The sequence below is a fragment of the Schistocerca piceifrons genome, chromosome 1 (genome assembly GCF_021461385.2).
Source record: "Schistocerca piceifrons isolate TAMUIC-IGC-003096 chromosome 1, iqSchPice1.1, whole genome shotgun sequence".
NCBI lineage: Eukaryota > Metazoa > Arthropoda > Insecta > Orthoptera > Acrididae > Schistocerca > Schistocerca piceifrons.
The window spans coordinates 660,947,253-660,965,253 of record NC_060138.1 but is presented as its reverse complement, the minus strand read 5'-3'; the positions used below and the strand labels follow the sequence as shown (position 1 = coordinate 660,965,253).

General features: G+C 41.1%; 1 protein-coding gene across 1 annotated transcript in view; it reads left to right on the top strand.

Annotated features, from left to right (window-relative positions):
• Positions 1-3,085: 3,085 nt before the first annotated feature.
• The window catches only part of LOC124789358 (mesoderm posterior protein 1), a 93,514-nt gene continuing 78,598 nt past the window's right edge, over positions 3,086-18,001 (top strand). Inside the window, exon 1 of the mRNA XM_047256688.1 lies at positions 3,086-3,283. The gene's annotated coding sequence lies outside the window, so the exon portion shown is untranslated. The remainder of the gene's footprint in view (positions 3,284-18,001) is intronic.

Genomic DNA, 18,001 nt, shown 5'->3' with positions numbered 1-18,001 from the left:
GCTGCGAGGCCAGATACCAGTTACCATGCAGTACTAAGGCGGTGATGTCAGGGCCTTACAGCCAAATAGCGGTCCTCTCTTTCTGATTTCACACGTGGTCGGCCCTGCTCTGGTCTTCTGGATACAGTTTCCGTGTCTATAAACTATCGGCACATCCGAGAAATAACATAACGATTCACGTTAATCCATCGGACCACATCGACTGTCCTGCTTCCATCCTTCCTATTGCGCTCCAATGCAGAGAGTCTGATAGGCATCTTCTCTGTGCCATAATACACCGTCTATGACTGTGTACACAGAGATTGTGGATGTGGGACTATCCGGCAAACACTACCCTGTTTGACAGGTGCCATGACGTCGTTGTTGGCCTGATTGTCCGATGACTGGAATGGTATCTTACGTGCAGAACAATCCGTATGATTATATCGTGAATTAGACACAGGACGGGAAAATAGCAGTTTGTTACTTTAATTTTGAACACCAGTATAATTGCACTTTGGAGTCTTCACGTGCCCATTTGATAGAGCGCTCCCATGTTAACATAATTTGATATTCGTTGTATCGATATATGTTAACAAGGACACTGAAACAGAAATAATAAACAATAGGCCGGCCGGAGTGGCCGAGCGGTTCTAGGCGCTACACTCTGGAACCGCGCGACTGCTACGGTCGCAGGTTCGAATCCTGCCTCGGGCATGGATGTGTGTGATGTCCTTAGTTTAGTTAGGTTTAAGTAGTTCTAAGTTCTAGGGGACTTATGACCTCAGGTGTTAAGTCCCATAGTGCTCAGAGCCATTTTGTTAGGTCTGGTTATCAGGAATTTTGTCCCAACATCTCCCTGCTTCCCTCCCGTAAAATTCTGACCAAAATACATAGACGGAAAAAAATCGCAGCACCAAGAAAGAGCTATGCGACATAAAATAAAATTGTTAGGGTGTTTCTACATCCGAAAGATGATGTCTATTCAAATTTCGCACTAGTCTCTTAAGAGTGGCTTTAGTAGCTCCACTATGAAGATGCAAATCAGATTTGCTGCAAAAGAACGTTGTAACTGTCGTGAACGTTAGTTAGATTGAGATTGGTCGTGGTAAGTTTATGTAGTCAAGAATGCCTTTAGGGCGACCAAGACGTCATTATCAGTACTTCACTGAGTTTGAACGAGGTCGTGTAACAGGTGGATGTACCTTGTGTGATATTGTAGAAAGACTTGGCCAGTACCCAGAGGGAAGACCATTTTGTTCAGCTACCGCCCTAAGGCATCGTACTGCATCTGCAGCGGGAATTTGAGCTGCAGTTGGCACCACAGCGGCACAATTAACCTTCTCAAATCGGTTACATCAAAGACAGCTCCTAACCAGACGCCCTGTATTGTGCATTCCACAGACCTCAAATCACCGCCATTTGCGACATCGTCGGCGGTGTCAAGCGAGAGCCCATTGGAGGGCAGGTTGGAGGCCTGTTGTGTTTTCTGATGAAAGCTGTTTCTGCCCCGGTACCAGTGATGGTGGTGTGTTCTGCAGATGGAGGCTAGTTGAGCGCGTGCAACTAACGTATCAGTGTGCTAGACATACTGGAACTAAACCCGGAGTTAGGGTCTGTGGTGCGGTTTCGTATGACAGCAGGAGCATCTCATGGTTATCCCATGCTCCCTGACTGCAAATCTGTACGTCAGTCTAGTGATTCGAGCTATTGTGTTGCCATTCATGAACAGCAGTCCAGGGGTTGTTTCCCAACAGGGTAAGACTTGCCCACATACTGCAGTTGTAACCCGACAAGCTCTAAAGAGTGTCGACACATTGCTTCGGCTTGCTCGATCACCAGACCTGTCACCAATCGAGAACATATGGGACGCCATCGGACGATAGCTCCTGCGTCATCCACAATCAGTATTAACCGTCCCTGTATTGTCAGATCGATTCAACAGGCGTGGAACTCCATCCGACAAAGTGACATCCGGCGCATGTGCAACTCAATGTACGCACGTTTACATGCTTGTATTCAACATTCTGGCGGTTACACGGGTTATTAATGTACCAGTATTTCACGTTTGCAGTGGCCTATCTTGTGCTTACATTAACCTCCGACCTTACAATGTTTATCACTTAAATATGTCACATAGGCAAATGTATTCCTTAAATTTCTTTTTGAATGTTCCGATTTTTTCGGGCAGTTTCATTATTTGGCCATTTAAATTCGAATAGTCCGCACTTCGGTCGACCCTCAGCCGTACGTTAGCGACTTAAGTTATTTTTGCGGGCATACCAAAAATACAATGAACTAAATGGACTGTCCGGCTGATCCCGGCGGAGGTTCGAGTCCTCCCTTGGGCATGGGTGTGTGTGTTTGTCCTTAGGATAATTTAGGTTAAATAGTGTGTAAGCTTAGTGGTTCAAAATGGTTCAAATGGCTCTGAGCACTATGGGACTTAACATCTAAGGTCATCAGTCCCCTAGAACTTAGAACTACTTAAACCTAACCAACCTAAGGACATCACACACATCCATGCCCGAGGCAGGATTCGAACCTGCGACCGTAGCGGTCGCGCGGTTCCAGACTGAAGCGCCTAGAACCACTCGGCCACACCGGCCGGTTAAGCTTAGTGACTGATGACCTTAGCAGTTAAGTCTCATAAGATTTCACACACATTTGAACAAAACGAAAATGAGACCCCGTAGTGGAGAGTGAGGCAGGAGACAAATCGACCAGGCACTTCGACTGGTTACCGGAGAGGCAAAGGTTTGTTTTTCTTATATATATATATATATATATATATATATATATATATATATATATATATATATAAACACACACTGGTAGCAGTTACTTCTGTAAAATATCTGGGAGTATGCGATTTGAAGTGAATGATCATATAAGATTAATTGTTGGTAAGGCGGGTGCCAGGTTGAGATTCATTTGAACGTAATCGGTAACGTGCGCAAGTATTCGAAACCGAATTGGCCACATTTTTGTTTCTACCAGCGGCAGCGTTATTGGAACGTGGGGTCAACAGGCGGGGCAAGTGTCGTGTGTGCGGCTTATTTGCGTGGGAGGCGATTGGCTGAGTGGCGGCAGTGGAGCCGCGGCAGGTGAGGCGCCGCGCCGGCTTCCTGCGTGGCAGCTGAGGCGAACAGACGACACACAGCACACGACACGCGGCGCACGGCAGCAGCCACGAGCTGCGACGCCCCGACCACACCACACGCAGTTGAGGGCGCCGGCGCGCTGCTACCTGCTGCCACACCCCGCCTGCCGCTGCCTGGCTGCCCGCGACCGCGCGCTGGAGGTAATCGCTAATTACTTTCATCTGTGGGACACAATGTCTTAACCTGAGCAAATGGAAGCGAACACAGACGAATCAACATTCACTGAAGATTTCGCTAGGGTTGCTTATCATTCACTTGTATCGGTAAATGTGCGTTTTCAGTGGAGGGAATAAAAGGGAACATCGGAGGATAAGAATCTATATGTGCAAATTCTGTGAAGGCCACGTTTTTTTTTTCTTTTCTTTTCTTTTCTTTTCTTTTTTTTTTTAAATAAGGTAGCTGTTAACAGCTGTGAAATATTTGAAGAAATGCATCTCTCAGCCATCAGTTGTACAAATAACCCTTCATTCTCTACGGCAGTGGTTCCCAACAGGTGGTACGCGGACCCCCATGGGGTCCAAGAAGCTTTTAGAATAAAAAATATATTAAATATATTTCGTATGATAACAGATTTTTTGTTATGGCCGTTCAATATTTTTTCAATAATGAATATGTCAATGTTTTTTCTAAGTACCAAAAATAGAAAACGTATAAAAAGACTCTAAATTTGGCTTTTTTAGTGATATGACAAGGTACCAATCATGCTCGATGAGGGGGTCCTTGAGAAAATTTGGTTGGGAACCCCTGCTCTACGGGTTTCGGTTCAATAACCATCTTTACAGGAGGAAAAGCTCTGCAATAATGAGTCACGAATACATTGTCTTCAAATCAACTCCAATCATGTGGTCCATTTTTCTGAACAGCGTCCTTACATTTCTGTAATTTTTCTTTTTTTTATCAAATTTTAGTTTTGTGTGCATGTTTTGAAGATAACCTGAAATAGGCGTCCGCGAGGGAGAACAACCTGAGGCACTTCTCCCTCCCAAGAATCTGGGTACGGGCTTTCCTACGTTACAGAATTCTTAGGAATGTGCAGCAATGATTCCTGCTACTCTTTTAAACTGCAGATTTAAGAGTGTTATGTGTGGCAGAAAATAGCCACTGTCCACGGTAAATTGTGACGACTCTGCGATGTGGGCCGGCCGTTGTGGCCGAGCGGTTCTAGGCGCTTCAGTCTGGAACCGCGCGATCGCTCCGGTCGCAGGTTCGAATCCTGCCTCGGGCGTGGATGTGTGTGATGTCCTCAGGTTAGTCAGCTTTAAGTAGTTCTAAGTTATAGGGGACTTATGACTTCAGATGTTAAGTCCCATAGTGCTCAGAGCCACTTTAACCATTTGAACCTTGATGTGGCGTCGGATTCAACAGATGCAGTTGCTGTGGTTAAATCTTTCATTCGTTATTACATCTTTGGATGACCCGTTCCAGTCCAGATGTATCACTTCTCTTCCCCACCGCTTAAACGGTACATACGAAAACGACCATAAAAGAAAACTAGAAGAAATGTTTTTTCTGAAAACCGAAAAACGGTTCCGCACGTTTCTTCTCTTCAGTTGAAATTTTCATCACATATACTCCGCATATGTTTTGCTTTTGTTGGTTTATGTTTGACACCAATTCCTACTCACGTTGCAAATAATAGATTTTAAGCTATATTTCTTGATGTTCATGGTTGATTTGTAAAATTTCCTTAAGAATCAAATATACAGAAAATATTCCCAAACCACTAGAATTAACTTGGGAGTACAAGTGCTGTATATTATTATCGGGTAGTTTCAATTTTTCCAACAAATAATGTATGAGATGTAAATGCTATTGCTTCCACTAATGCAATAAATCCATGAGAAATGTGGCTCCATGTTAGTAAGGTCGTAGAAAAATTTCACTTTGTTTAAAACCAGAAAACGATTTTAAAATTTACGTGAAAAATAGTCAACCTGCACATTTTATGCAGTTTTGTGTTGTAAAATTACGCGGAACTGTTAAATTTATTGTTCCAAGACTCCAACTTCTGTTTTCCTTCCTTTGGTTTACCGCTTTATGGCTCTTGTCGTTCACTTCTCCTTTTAAATACCCGTATGATCAAAAATTACAAGAAGACAGTTCTGGTAAACGAGGCGGCCACAAATCTTTGCTTACTGTCAGTTTTTCCGTGAAGGGCTTCACAAATACTGGACAGCGATTGACGACACGTGTGACACGTAGCTCCAACTGCCGAGAAAAAACAGTAATGTCTGTACGGTTCCTTTACAGAGGACAGTATTTATCGAAAATTTGGAGATAACAGTCTGCATGGACTACGATATCAAACACCATCGTGCCATTAATCTCCTACCACAAACCGCGCGTCCAGTTCCATTTTTCTTTTTTCTTTTTTTTTTCAAAGAGGAATTCATTACATAATCTGAAGGTTGTCGGTGGACCAGTAGCAGTCAGTCTGCCTACCCCCATGACCAAGAAGGTGAGAAACCAAGCTTCAGCACTCGTAAAATATGGCGTCGAGACAAGTTCGCTATCCACAATATTTTTAAGTAACCACTAGTAGTATTGAAACCGTTTTCACCTACCTCTGGAAGTATGGCTTCAGGTTTAAGGACTTAATTACAGAATGACAGGATGTAAGTACTTCGCCTGTCCGCTGTAGCGGAGTTATTTCAAGGGTCTTCTTACATGAACCAGTCTTAGTTTAACCGTCAACTATACGCACCCCTTCATTCACGGAATACAAAGTAAGAACTCAGAGGAGGACGAAAATACATTCATATCATTTTCAAAGCAACATCTGAAACTACTAAAAATTAAGCAAGCCCATCACGTATCAATCAAGTGGGAAATCGCAACTTGCTTGGGGAGTGGGCCCGCTTTCGTCTTGCATACACTGTATTTCTTCATTTTTTATTAACCTTTTAACAATTCTTGTCATGTTCATTTATCATCCCGACCTCCGGTAAATGTTGGCCGCTTTTTGTGGCAAGACTGCTAATCCCTGCAGACCACCAGTATACGTAACCCACACCGTATGTCACTCTGCAAGCGGACAGATTGGGAGAGAACTGTTTGTCCACGTACACACCATAGCTTGTCGTGCATTATTCTCAGCTATCTCTAAGCGAGATGTGTACACGAAGGAGGCAGGGCAAATGGTTTCTTGATAACGACGTCTCCTACATATAAGAACTATTAACTAACTAAATCGCAAATTTCTTGTATTTCTATTGGTGATGATCGGTCTCTGTTATCATAACCATCATCTGTCCACAGTTAATTTACCACACGAGGAACCGGTGACCGGAGCCACGCCATGTCACCAAAAGATAGCTGTCACTAACTGCTGTTGATGTTTATGATAATCGAAACCACTCATCATATCAAAATCAGATTAAGTTCCAATATATTGCCAAAATTTCTTAACGTCTTCTTTCTACCAACGATTCCAATTTACGTCTGTTAAGCATTTCCGTCATAATTTAGTATGGACTGCACTGACGTGTTACAAGCCTAACTGTGCCTCACTGAATTTTTTCGGCGTTGGTTATCAGAACCATTTTATCCCGGAGTGTGACTATTCCCTTTCTATTGCAGTTGTGGTATGAGGTCGTCATGTCTAATTTCATCACAGGGTGGTAATGATTTTCTTTTATCAGATGTTCTGCAAAAATGGAGTGGGTACTTCACTCTTCAGCGACCTTATACGTTCTTAGCACCTGACATTAAAATTTCTTGCCGTCAGCTCAATAAATTTGAATTGTTGCTACTACATTTTAATTCATATATTCACAAACTATTCTATTTTTCTTCCTGTTCTATCAAACTTATTAATTTCTTTCGTATTGTGCTATTTGTACTGAAGGATACGTTTGTTTCGTGTTTTTGACGATGTTACTAATTTTTTATGTGCATTGCTTGTGATATGTATGGCGTGCCATTTTCTGTTTGTGCTGGCAGACGAGCTTCCTGCTGTGAGTGTGCATTATCTGTTGCTTATATGTATTGGTGTACCTGGATAATTTTTATTTTTAGTGTCTGCTGCTTGTATCCTCATTGTAGTGCTGTTGTGTAGGCGGTATATGGTCTTGCTGTTGTAACCATTTTTTTGTCCTGTTTCCATGATCATGTTAAGCTTTTCTTATTTGCTTAGTGCTCTGCATAGTCTATATACCACGTACACCACATATCTGATGGCTCCATTTGTTAAGATTGTTAGTGGATTTATGTCTGTGCAGTAACTCCACACCCCAACCGCATAATGTGGAATTATGGATATGTTTTTCTTACATATCGGCACACAATATCGTAATACTATGGGTAGAAAACAAGCATTACCAACACCTCTGCTTCAGTATGTAAAGAAGAGGGTTGTATGTTGCTACAATATGGCAACAACAGATTGTTAACGAACGAATCTCCGTACAAAATAGAATTGCCGATAACTGATGTGTTTTTACGTTGTGATTGGTTAACAGAAAATAAAGTTGTTTTTAGGGCAATAAAGCTTATTTATCTGAACAACGTTTTCCAGTACATAGTGACATTAAATGTTTTCAGTTTACTTTTAGCAACACATATCAGTTTAACATCAGTGGTGAGTTACGTACAAAGTTTACGAGCTCAGCCTCAGCATAGTAGAGTACCCGTCAATGAACGTTAATGAATACAAAAAATAGTGCGCGTTATACAAGTGGTGGACACACTATCGGAGGATGCGCTGACCAAGAAATGTAGTTTGTTTCGTACACGATTCTCTGCATTACCGGTTGTTAACTTGTCGATACGATAATGTTGGGAAAATCAGTGTTATTGAAGCTAGTATAGTAAAATCCTGATTTTAAGAGATAAGAATGCATCGCAAAACAAACGTGGAAACATTTTGTACCGCTTCTCCAAAACACCGCGACTATAAAAACTCTATCCTTTCAGGCCGGGAAAACGGATGATCCACCACTGTCGGCGCCGCTACTGTTTTCAAACAATAGAAGCATTACTGCTAATTAAAATCACCTTTGTCGGGTCCTGAAATAAAATCAACTTCTTTATTGACACATGATAAGAGACAGTTTGCTATCAAGTAACGAAAAAGTTGATGAAGCTACAAAATTTCAACTTTCTTTAATTTTTTATTTATTTTTTTTTTACGCGATGCAGCTCCAAAATTTCTCCTAATTGTGGAAAGTGAACTAAATCGTTAATCGAACCTACGTTCGATGAAGAAATGTTTTTGCTTATTATACTACACCAAAGAGGACTGTGTCTTCTCTAAGTGGTGTGCATCTTTCGCTAAGACAAGTTCGAGTAAAGGTTCTCATCAAAATGTTGGAGCCCTGGTAACCTCCTAGTTTTCGAAGTGGAAGCATGCCTTTCAATATTTCAACTTCCATGCGAGCAACACTTATCATAAGGCTGCAGTAATCGATGGTGACCGTTTTGCTCACACGATGATGAGCAAAACAAAAGGCGTAAAACATTGTCTGGACCAAGGCTGGGTGGCGCAGGAGGAAAAAAATAGAAAACTTATCGTCCCTAGCATCGAGGCGGTGATTCGCCATGGACGTCAGGAAATTAAATCAAGGGGACACGAGGACATCGGGCCTGTTGAAGTCAATATACAAGAGAACAAGAACATAGGTAACTTACGATCCATTCTAAAATATAGCGCGAGAGGTGACGGAAACCTGCGAGCAAGTTTGGCAGAAACTCGTAAGCGTGACAAGTACATTAGTGCACCAATCCAAAATCAGATCATCAGTTGCAGCAATAAACAACTCCTGCGAAATATTGTTCAGTGCATTAATGATGCCAAAGGTTTCACGGGTCTTCTGGATTAACCTGATGATATTGCTGGAATAGAGCTACTCTTCCTTTGTGCCAGTTAGATTTCCCCGGATCTCTAGATTCGTGGAATTTTTTCCGGTGTTCGATGTGACTGGCAAAGAATTAGATGTAAGGTAAAACTGGATGTTTCGTTTTTATGGGGAAACGGCTATAACGATGCTACATCCATGTTGGGAAAAGCCCGTAGAGCTCAGGCATTCATACAGCAGGAGTACCCTTTAGCTGTATATTCTCACTGTGCAGCTCATAATTTCAATTTGGTAGTCGCCGACACATGCAACATTACACTTACGAGGAATTCATGAGGAACAATGGAAATGACGCGTAATTTCTTTGAGTCACCTAAGAGAAGGCAAATATTAAATTATGCCCTTGAATCATTAACCGATGTTCGAGTAAGGACTTTGAAACATACCACATTTAGTAAATGGATTGAGCGTCTTCGCAGTGCACAAGACTTGTGTTGTTTCGGCTATAGTGAAGATTCAAGAATTTGACAACAAGACCACATCTCACGATGCTATGATTCTATTAGTCATCACCAAGGGAGATTTTGTCGTCTGCTCGGTTATGCGTTCTGTACAGTTTGCGCTGGGTGAGTCCATCTGCCGTCAGCTTCAGCGCCAAGATATGGATTTTGCAGAGTCAATCAACATAGCCTGGAATCTCAAAAGGGAATTGCTGGCAATGGCAGAAAACGTTGCTTTCAGCTGGGTTTTCTTAGAAGCCAAGGAACTGGCTTTGGTCAGTGGAGCTGAAATGCTGCAACCACGCATTTCCACAAAGCAAGCACATCGTGCAAATCAGGCTAAAGCGCCTGTGTTCATACCCTTTCTGGATGCCTTCATTAGTTCATTACAGGATCGATTCTTGACACACTGCGAACTTTTTAACAGTTTTCTCTTCTACCACAAAAAATTGAAGACATAAGTATCATTGATGGAGTCACGAAAGTCAGTTCATTTTGTCTGTCTACGACTGTCAGATCTATCCTAATATGTTTCGTTCTCTACAGCTCCCGGCAGCTCTACCAGTGACAGCGACCACGAATTAGCCCAGTTTCTCCACCCTGAAGAGAATCAAGACGTGCCTAAGGAACAGAACCAGAGAGGCACATCTGATTGAGTTCTCCATTATGAAACTCAGCCAGAAGAAAGGCTGATGACCAAACTGTGATAAGTGCTATGGCAAAACAAAGAGACCTCCGTCTTCCTTTTCTGTTTTAAAGTCCTAGTAAATGGTTCAATCATCTGTTCTACTGTGTATTTAAGTACCAGAAATAGGCAGACTATATAATCTTCAAAGTAAATTAACAAGAGATTATAAAAGCAGGCATAAAATTCTCTTAGCAGCTGGATCATGTTTTATTAACATTATTGAAACCTCGTAACCCTATAAAATTGATCTCATGATGTAATTCCTGACCTCAATAAACCGTTTTCGTAATGTTATTAGTGTTTCAACTAAACAAATTTAAAGCAATGACACACCTTATTTTTATAGTTTTGCACATTAAAGTAGTATGAATTAATAAAATTAATTTTCAGTTTCAGCTATTGTAAAATGAAAGGTATAGCCCCCCACCAAAACAAAATTGTAAAGACGTCACTGGTCTTGTGTATTTTCATGCCTGTAGCTAATTCTATTTTGAAAATACTGAAGCTGTGTTTTTGGATTTTGTGATTTTGACGTTGTAAAAGATGAGATTTTCCTTATTCACACGACAAACGTAATTAATGTGTTAGAAATGTTGGAAATTATAAACAAAACACACAAAATGAACTCCCATAAACTGAAACAAATTCAGTTTATTTGCCAGAACTGGACAGTAACAGAACTAATCGCGCGAAATGAGCACCCAAAATTATTTCAGTGGGGCCCATAGTTTAATGTCAGACAACAAATCCAGAGATGTGCGAGCGATCTTCATATTTCATATTCCATACAAATTATTTCAGTGGGGCCCATAGTTTAATGTCAGACAAGAAATCCAAAGATATGCGAGCGATCTTCGTATCTCATATTTCATATGAAGATCGCTTGCTCATCTTTGGATTTGTAGGCTGACATTAAACTCAATGAAATAATTTTGGGTGTAGATTCTGCGGAGTCTTGGAAACATTATACTTTTCATTGTTTTCGTCTATAGGGGACAAAGAGTATGAGAACTTTTAAGTACTCAACAATAAACTGTTTTAAGGAACGTTCTTGAAGCTATATAGTCACATACATGTTAGTCATATCAGGAGATTGAAAGTTTTGTAAACCAGCTGGAAGCTGAACACTGGGTATGGCCATACCCAATGTAAAAGAATTTGTTTTTGAGTGCTAAAAATTTGCTTTTACAATTTTAATTTTGGATTCATTATCATGACCAAGGATTCAGTTCCGTACACAGTTGTATGCGGTGCAAGTGCCATAACCATCAACACAATGACCATTGCAGGACGGGAACGTGAATCCTCACAATAGTGCTGTGCGAGTGCATAAAGTTCTGCCGGGTCTGCTTGAAATTCTCTCTCTTTTCCCACATTTCAAGCTACTTGTTAACCCACCACAAGCAGGTTTGTGGGAGCCTAGCCTTCAATACTGAGTACGACTGATACCACGTAGAAAGTCCAAAGTGGAAAAATATGTGTGTAAAGATAAAAATAGTGGGAACATTTTTTTACAACAAATGCATAGTTTTAACAATTTACACAATTACCCCTAATTTATGGGCATATATGAAATAGGATCCAAAATTTCTATCCACGCGCTGTATGAGATCGTAGTAATAGAGAATTGTGAAGACGGTTCAATGAACCCTCTGCCAGGAAATTAAATGTGATTTGCAGAGTATCCATGTAGATGGAGATGTAGATGTAGATGAAGTAACGATTTCTATTCATATGTGGGAGGATGTTGCTTCTAATCACTATCCGGTCACCCAGAATTAGTTTTTGCATGATTTCCCAAAATCGATAAATGCTGGGATGGGTCCTTTGAAAGGGCGCTGACGATTTCCTACCCAACTTTTCAAATTCGAACTGTTCCTTGTCACAGACGGGTCGTTAACCCATGATTCTGCTAGTTGATTAGTTCCAAGTTCCGTAGATCATATGCACAATGACCACTTCTATTGGAAGATTATCAACGAGTCTTATAACTATATATTTCACTGTTTCCTGTATCAAAGTCAGTTTTAGTTAGAAGGGAAGATCATTTTTCCTCTAGCATAATACTTATGAATATTTGTGTCAATATCAGATACCAATATATTGATGACAATAAATGTTGTCTCTGAATAAATCTACTGTGAAACTGTGGCTAATATTTCCTATTGTTTAAACACGTGTCTCTAAGAGGCACGAGTGTGACGCTGAAAAATAATTCTAAATCATTTCTTTTATGCTATGAACATGTTTTGCTTATGTGTGGAGTTCCCCAGAAAATTATGCCATAGGACGTAAATCAAAATAGGCTAAATATTTTAGCTTTCCGATTTCTTTGCCCCCAAAGTTCGTAACTATTCTTGTGGCAAAAGCAGCTGAAGCTAAAAGTTTTTGCCGATCACCTATATGGTTTTTCCCCTTTGTGTTGTCATCAGTATGCATACCCAAGAATTGGCTGGTACACTAGATTAACAAGAGGAGTGGTACTTTTGATAGTACAAAACAAAGTTTTAAGTAGCACATTTGTGCAAAAATAGTCCATAACTTTAACAAAACCATCATTTATTTGTTTTTAGTATGGATATTTCTTTACTCGATTTGATAATAACACTTGTATCGCCTACCAAAACGACTGATTCTGTTTCCTGGGTAAAAGAAAAATGATAGGAACTGTAGCAATCCCATGAAATAGCCCTGGGATGATGTGGTGTCCACGTTTGTACTATTCGAACATCATGTTTTTGCATCCTCTTCCGTAAACAGGAAGTAAATGAGGCACATACGTAATAGAATGTTGTGACTGACGCAATCAAATCGCTTCGAGAAGTGGCAGGAAACCCCAACTGGTGCTATTTTATCATATGAAAATTTTATTTGCATTCTGTGAGTGAACAAATAGTTGCCTCAGTACACAAGCTCTCATGAAATCGAAACAGTGATTTACTATGTGTTCCGTTAGCATACAAGAAGGTTACAGCCCTGCAGCACATTACCTTCACGAAAGGTTTCGAAAAAAGATGTGAGGAGTGAGGCAGGCCGGTAGATATTGATCTCAGTGGAGCCACTTTTCCTATAAAGAGGCATAACAAAATGGCTCTGAGCACTATGCGACTTAGCTTCTGAGATCATCAGTCGCCTAGAACTTAGAACTAATGAAACCTAACTAACCTAAGGACATCACACACATCCACGCCCGAGGCAGGATTCGAACCTGCGGCCGTAGCGGTCGCTCGGCTCCAGACTGCAGCGCCTAGAACCGCACGGCCACTCCGGCCGGCGAGGCATAACAGTGGCACGTTTTAACTTGTATCGGTAATACGTACTACACACGCGACTGAGTGGCAGACTTGTTGTATCTTACTGCAGCTGTCATCACCGCCATTTAAACTTGTAAAGTTGAGGGCCATTATGATTGTCCGTATTTCGGATGGAGATGGGTGAGAAACTTTCATTTGACTATATTTTCCCTGCATTGCTTCTTCTTTTTTCCTAGTTTCCTCTTCATTTTCTTTCAGAACATCTATATCTATCTGTAATTTTCCGGATCTCGGTCCAGCTACTACCGGGTCTAGGTGCTGACGAGTCCTCTCCATTTGGCTCCGTCCTCCCACCACTTTCCTTCCTTCACTTTTTGCCAGGTCACACCTCTCCTTTCCACAGATATTCTCACTTCCATTTTCCACCGTGTTCTTGGGCGTGCTCTAGATCTTTTTCCATCCATCTTCAGTTTTATTGTTTGGTGGAAATTGCCTCCCTTCTGTAACCTCCTATTAATTTCATTGGTTATTCTTCCATTCCTAAATATTTCACTCCCTAAATAAGTGATACTTTCTACCACTTTAAGGGGTTCTCCATTCAAGGTAATATTTCCGTTCATCCCTTTCTCTCTTCTAAATACCATTACTTCACTCTTATCTTTATTTATTTTTAATCCATACCTTTTCATTATTTCCTTCCACGCATCAAGTTGTAACTGTACATCTACCTCTTTATCACTCCATATTACCTTTCAGAACGTAATTATTAAAAATATATCCCCACTTGAAATGCATTTTATCATGCTCCCATCAACTGTAATATAAGTAGTGCCGTTTCTTCCGACGTCTATCTTTTAACAATGTTCCGTATTGATTTCATTTTATTAATTTATCTATATTAATTTCCAAAGAAACAGAGAGTACTGCGCGATAGTTGGAAAACATTATGTAGAGAAATGCTCAATGAAACACGTTTGGTTGCTAAAAGGGCAATGCTTGAAGCCTTCAACGACTACGTTACCAGACTCTTATCCAAAGACTTCTCAAAAACGCAAAGAAATTCTGGTCATGAGTAGAGGCTGCCAGAGGCACCAAAGTTAGTGCCCAGCCACTGCGGTATGACACAGGGACTCCAATAAAGAAGATCAGATCAAAGTGGAAGTGATGAACTCTGTTTTCAAACTTCCTTTGCAAAGGAATATCCAGGAGTACTGCCCCTGTATAAGTATCGTTTCACTACTCAAATGAATGATATGCATACGAGTGTCAGTGGCATTGGCAGATAGCTAGAACTGAACAAAGCCCTAGAGCCCAATAGACTGTCTACCAGATAGTGTATCCTATACAGAATTTGCGTTTGAGTTATCTACTATTTTCTCAATAAGTCTCAAACGAAAAATTATACCAAAAATTAGGAGTATGTGAGGTATAAAAACTTCTACAATAACGATAGCAGAGGAGATCACAAAACTCCTGGTCACTTCTTTGACCTCCATCTGTGGTATAATATTAGAAAATAATATCTCGGGCAGAACGACCCCATCCACCCCAGTCAACATGAATTCCAAAAACATCCGCAATTCGAAACCAAACTCGCGCTTTTTTAACATTACAATCTGGAAACTGTGGACGTGCATTTCTTCACTTCCGAAAAGTATTTGACCCAGTTTCAGTCCAATGCATACTAACGAAAGTATATCACATAGCGTATCAAAAGATTGAAGCGAGGACGTCTTAGAAGATAGGACGCAGCATGTTTTCTTGGATGAAGAGTCATCAGTGGATGTAAAAATAACATCACTCGTGCCCCAGGGAACTGAGTTGCGACTTTTGCTGTTCATGTTGTACGTTAGTTACCTGATATACAATATTAATAGTAAGCTAAAACTTTTCACAGATGATTCTGTTATCTACAGTGATGAACAGGCCGAAAGAAATTGCACAGATATTCAGATATTGATAATATTTCTAAGTGTTGCAAATTTCGTGCAGCTGGCTTTAAATGTTCAGAAATGTAAAATTGGGCACTACGCAATACCTCAAATCGTGGTATCCAAAACTACAATATAAAAGAGACACAGCTGGACACATTCAACTAATACAAATACTTGAATGTAACAGTTCGCGGCAATATGAAGTTGTAAGTAAACTAGAATATGGACATCGGTGGTAGGTAGGATACTTGGAAAATACCCCAAATATGCCGCGAAATCTACTTACAGTGCGTCAAAAACCAGGTTTAAGTGAGAAATCTAGGCATTATTCAGCCCCCTACCTATCACTGTCTGGACAAAGTTACCCAAATTCCAGCTCGCATACAGGTATACAAGCAATCATTCTTCGAACTTTCCAGGAGTGGGAAGAATCCGTAATAAGCTGTACAGTGGAATGTCCCCTCTTCCATGCACGTTGCAGTGCTTTGTAGAGAATATATGTAGATGTAGAAGTACGTAAAGGTAGATGAAGATCTCTCAGTCTCTTACCACACTGCACCGTTCTTACAACATTTTAAAAATGTTATAGTACAATTTGTAATAAGAAAATACTTTGTGAGCCTAACTTGTTCTGGCTATTTTGTGTATTTCCATTTTCCGTCCTGAAGATAGTCTAATGACACATAGACCATGGTCCACGTTTTCAAAAAAGATTACAAACTTATTAAGAAAACTATGTTGAATTTATGGTTGGCAATAGGCTCATTGTAAACTTAACTTCAGCCAATATTTTTCTTAACCTTTCCTTGAAACCCTCATTACTTTGCTATTACTCACAGTCATTATTTTCTTTCTGTTTCTGGGCTGAACATGGAGCTAAGTTCTGTAAGGTGCGTGAATACATTACCCAAAAGTGTGCTACTGTCTTGAGCTATTCTTGTGTGGAAGTTTTTCTCTGAAACTAAATTGTAAGCGCCTAGTAGCATATTTAAATAACTTTTCCTGTCAGATTCTTTCAAAAGCTTTTCACTGAAGTCACTGAAAATTGACAATCCCTTCTTTATGTCTGGGAGATAGCACAGTAAGACATCAACATTTTTCGTTGAAATTGCCCACTTACCCAGTGGTGACCGGTAACAATAACAACAACTTTAACAAGTGTTGCATTAATTCACAAGCAGATACTTCTATATCATGATCTACACAAAAATTAATTGTTCACATATTTTTTCAGTTCGCAGTCACTTTTTCTATGACAGTGACAACTCTTACATTACCTGTTATAGACCTACACTAGGGTGACGTCGTGTCGGACCTCCTTGTGCCCGATGTGGTGCAGCAATTCGACGTGGCCTGGACTCAACATGCCGTTGGAAGTCCCCTGCATAAATACGGAGCCGTGCTGCCCGTTACTGTCAATAATTGCAAAAGTGTTGCCGATGCAAGATTTTGTGCATGAATTGATCTCTCGATTATGTCCCATACATGTTCTATGGGATTCATGTCGGGCGATCTGGGTCGCCTAATCACTCACTAGAACTGTCCAGAACATTCTTCAAACCAATCGCGAACATCTGTGGCCCCACGACATGGTGCGTTGTCATCCACAAAAATTCCATTGTTGTTTGCGAACATGAAGTCCATAAAATGTTCAAATGTGTGTGAAATCTTATGGGACTTAACTGCTAAGGTCATCAGTCCCTAAGCTTACGCACTACTTAACCTAAATTATCCTAAGGACGAACACACACACACCCATGCCCGAGGGAGGACTCGAACCTCCACCGGGACCAGCCGCACAGTCCATGACTGCAGCGCCTTAGACCGCTCGTCTAATCACGCGCGGCATGAAGTCCATAATAGGCTGCAAATGGTCTACGGCTAGCCGGAAACAACGTTTCCAACAAATGATCGTTTCAGCTGGACAAGAGGACCGAGTCCATTCCATGTAAACACAGCCCACAACATTATGGAGCCACCACCAGCTTTCACAGTGCCTTATTGATAACTCAGGTTCATGGCTTCGTGGGGTCTGCGCTACACCCACATCCTACCACCAGTTCTTACCAACTGAAATCGGAGCTCCCACTGTTTTACAGTCGTCTAGCGTCCAAGCCATATGGTCACGAGCCTAAGAGAGGCACTGCAGGCGATGTCGTTCTCTCAGAAGTGGTTCGTCTGATGCCATAGTCCATTAACGTCAAATTTCGCCACACTGTCTTAAAAGATACGATATTCGTACGCCCCACGTTGATTTCTGCGGTTATTTCACGCAGCTTTGCTTGTCTGTTGGCACTGACAACTCTACACAAACGCCGCTGGTCTCGGTCGTTAAGTGAAGACCGTCGGCTACCGTGGTGAGAGGTAATCCCTGAAATCTGGTATTCTCGGCACACTCTTGACTCTGTGAATCGCTGAATATTGAATTCCCTAATGATTTCGGAAATGGAAGGTCCCAAGCGTCTATCTCAAACAACCATTCCGCTTTCAAAGTCCTTTAGTTGCCGTCGTGCGGCCACAAACACATCGGAAAAGTTTTCACATAAATTACTTGAGTACAAATGACAGTGCCCTTTTATACCCTGTGTACGTGATACTACCGCCATCTGCATGTACGCATATCGCTATCCCATGACTTTTGTCGCCTTATGTTAGTGTACATCTAATTTGCAACCACTTGCTTCACA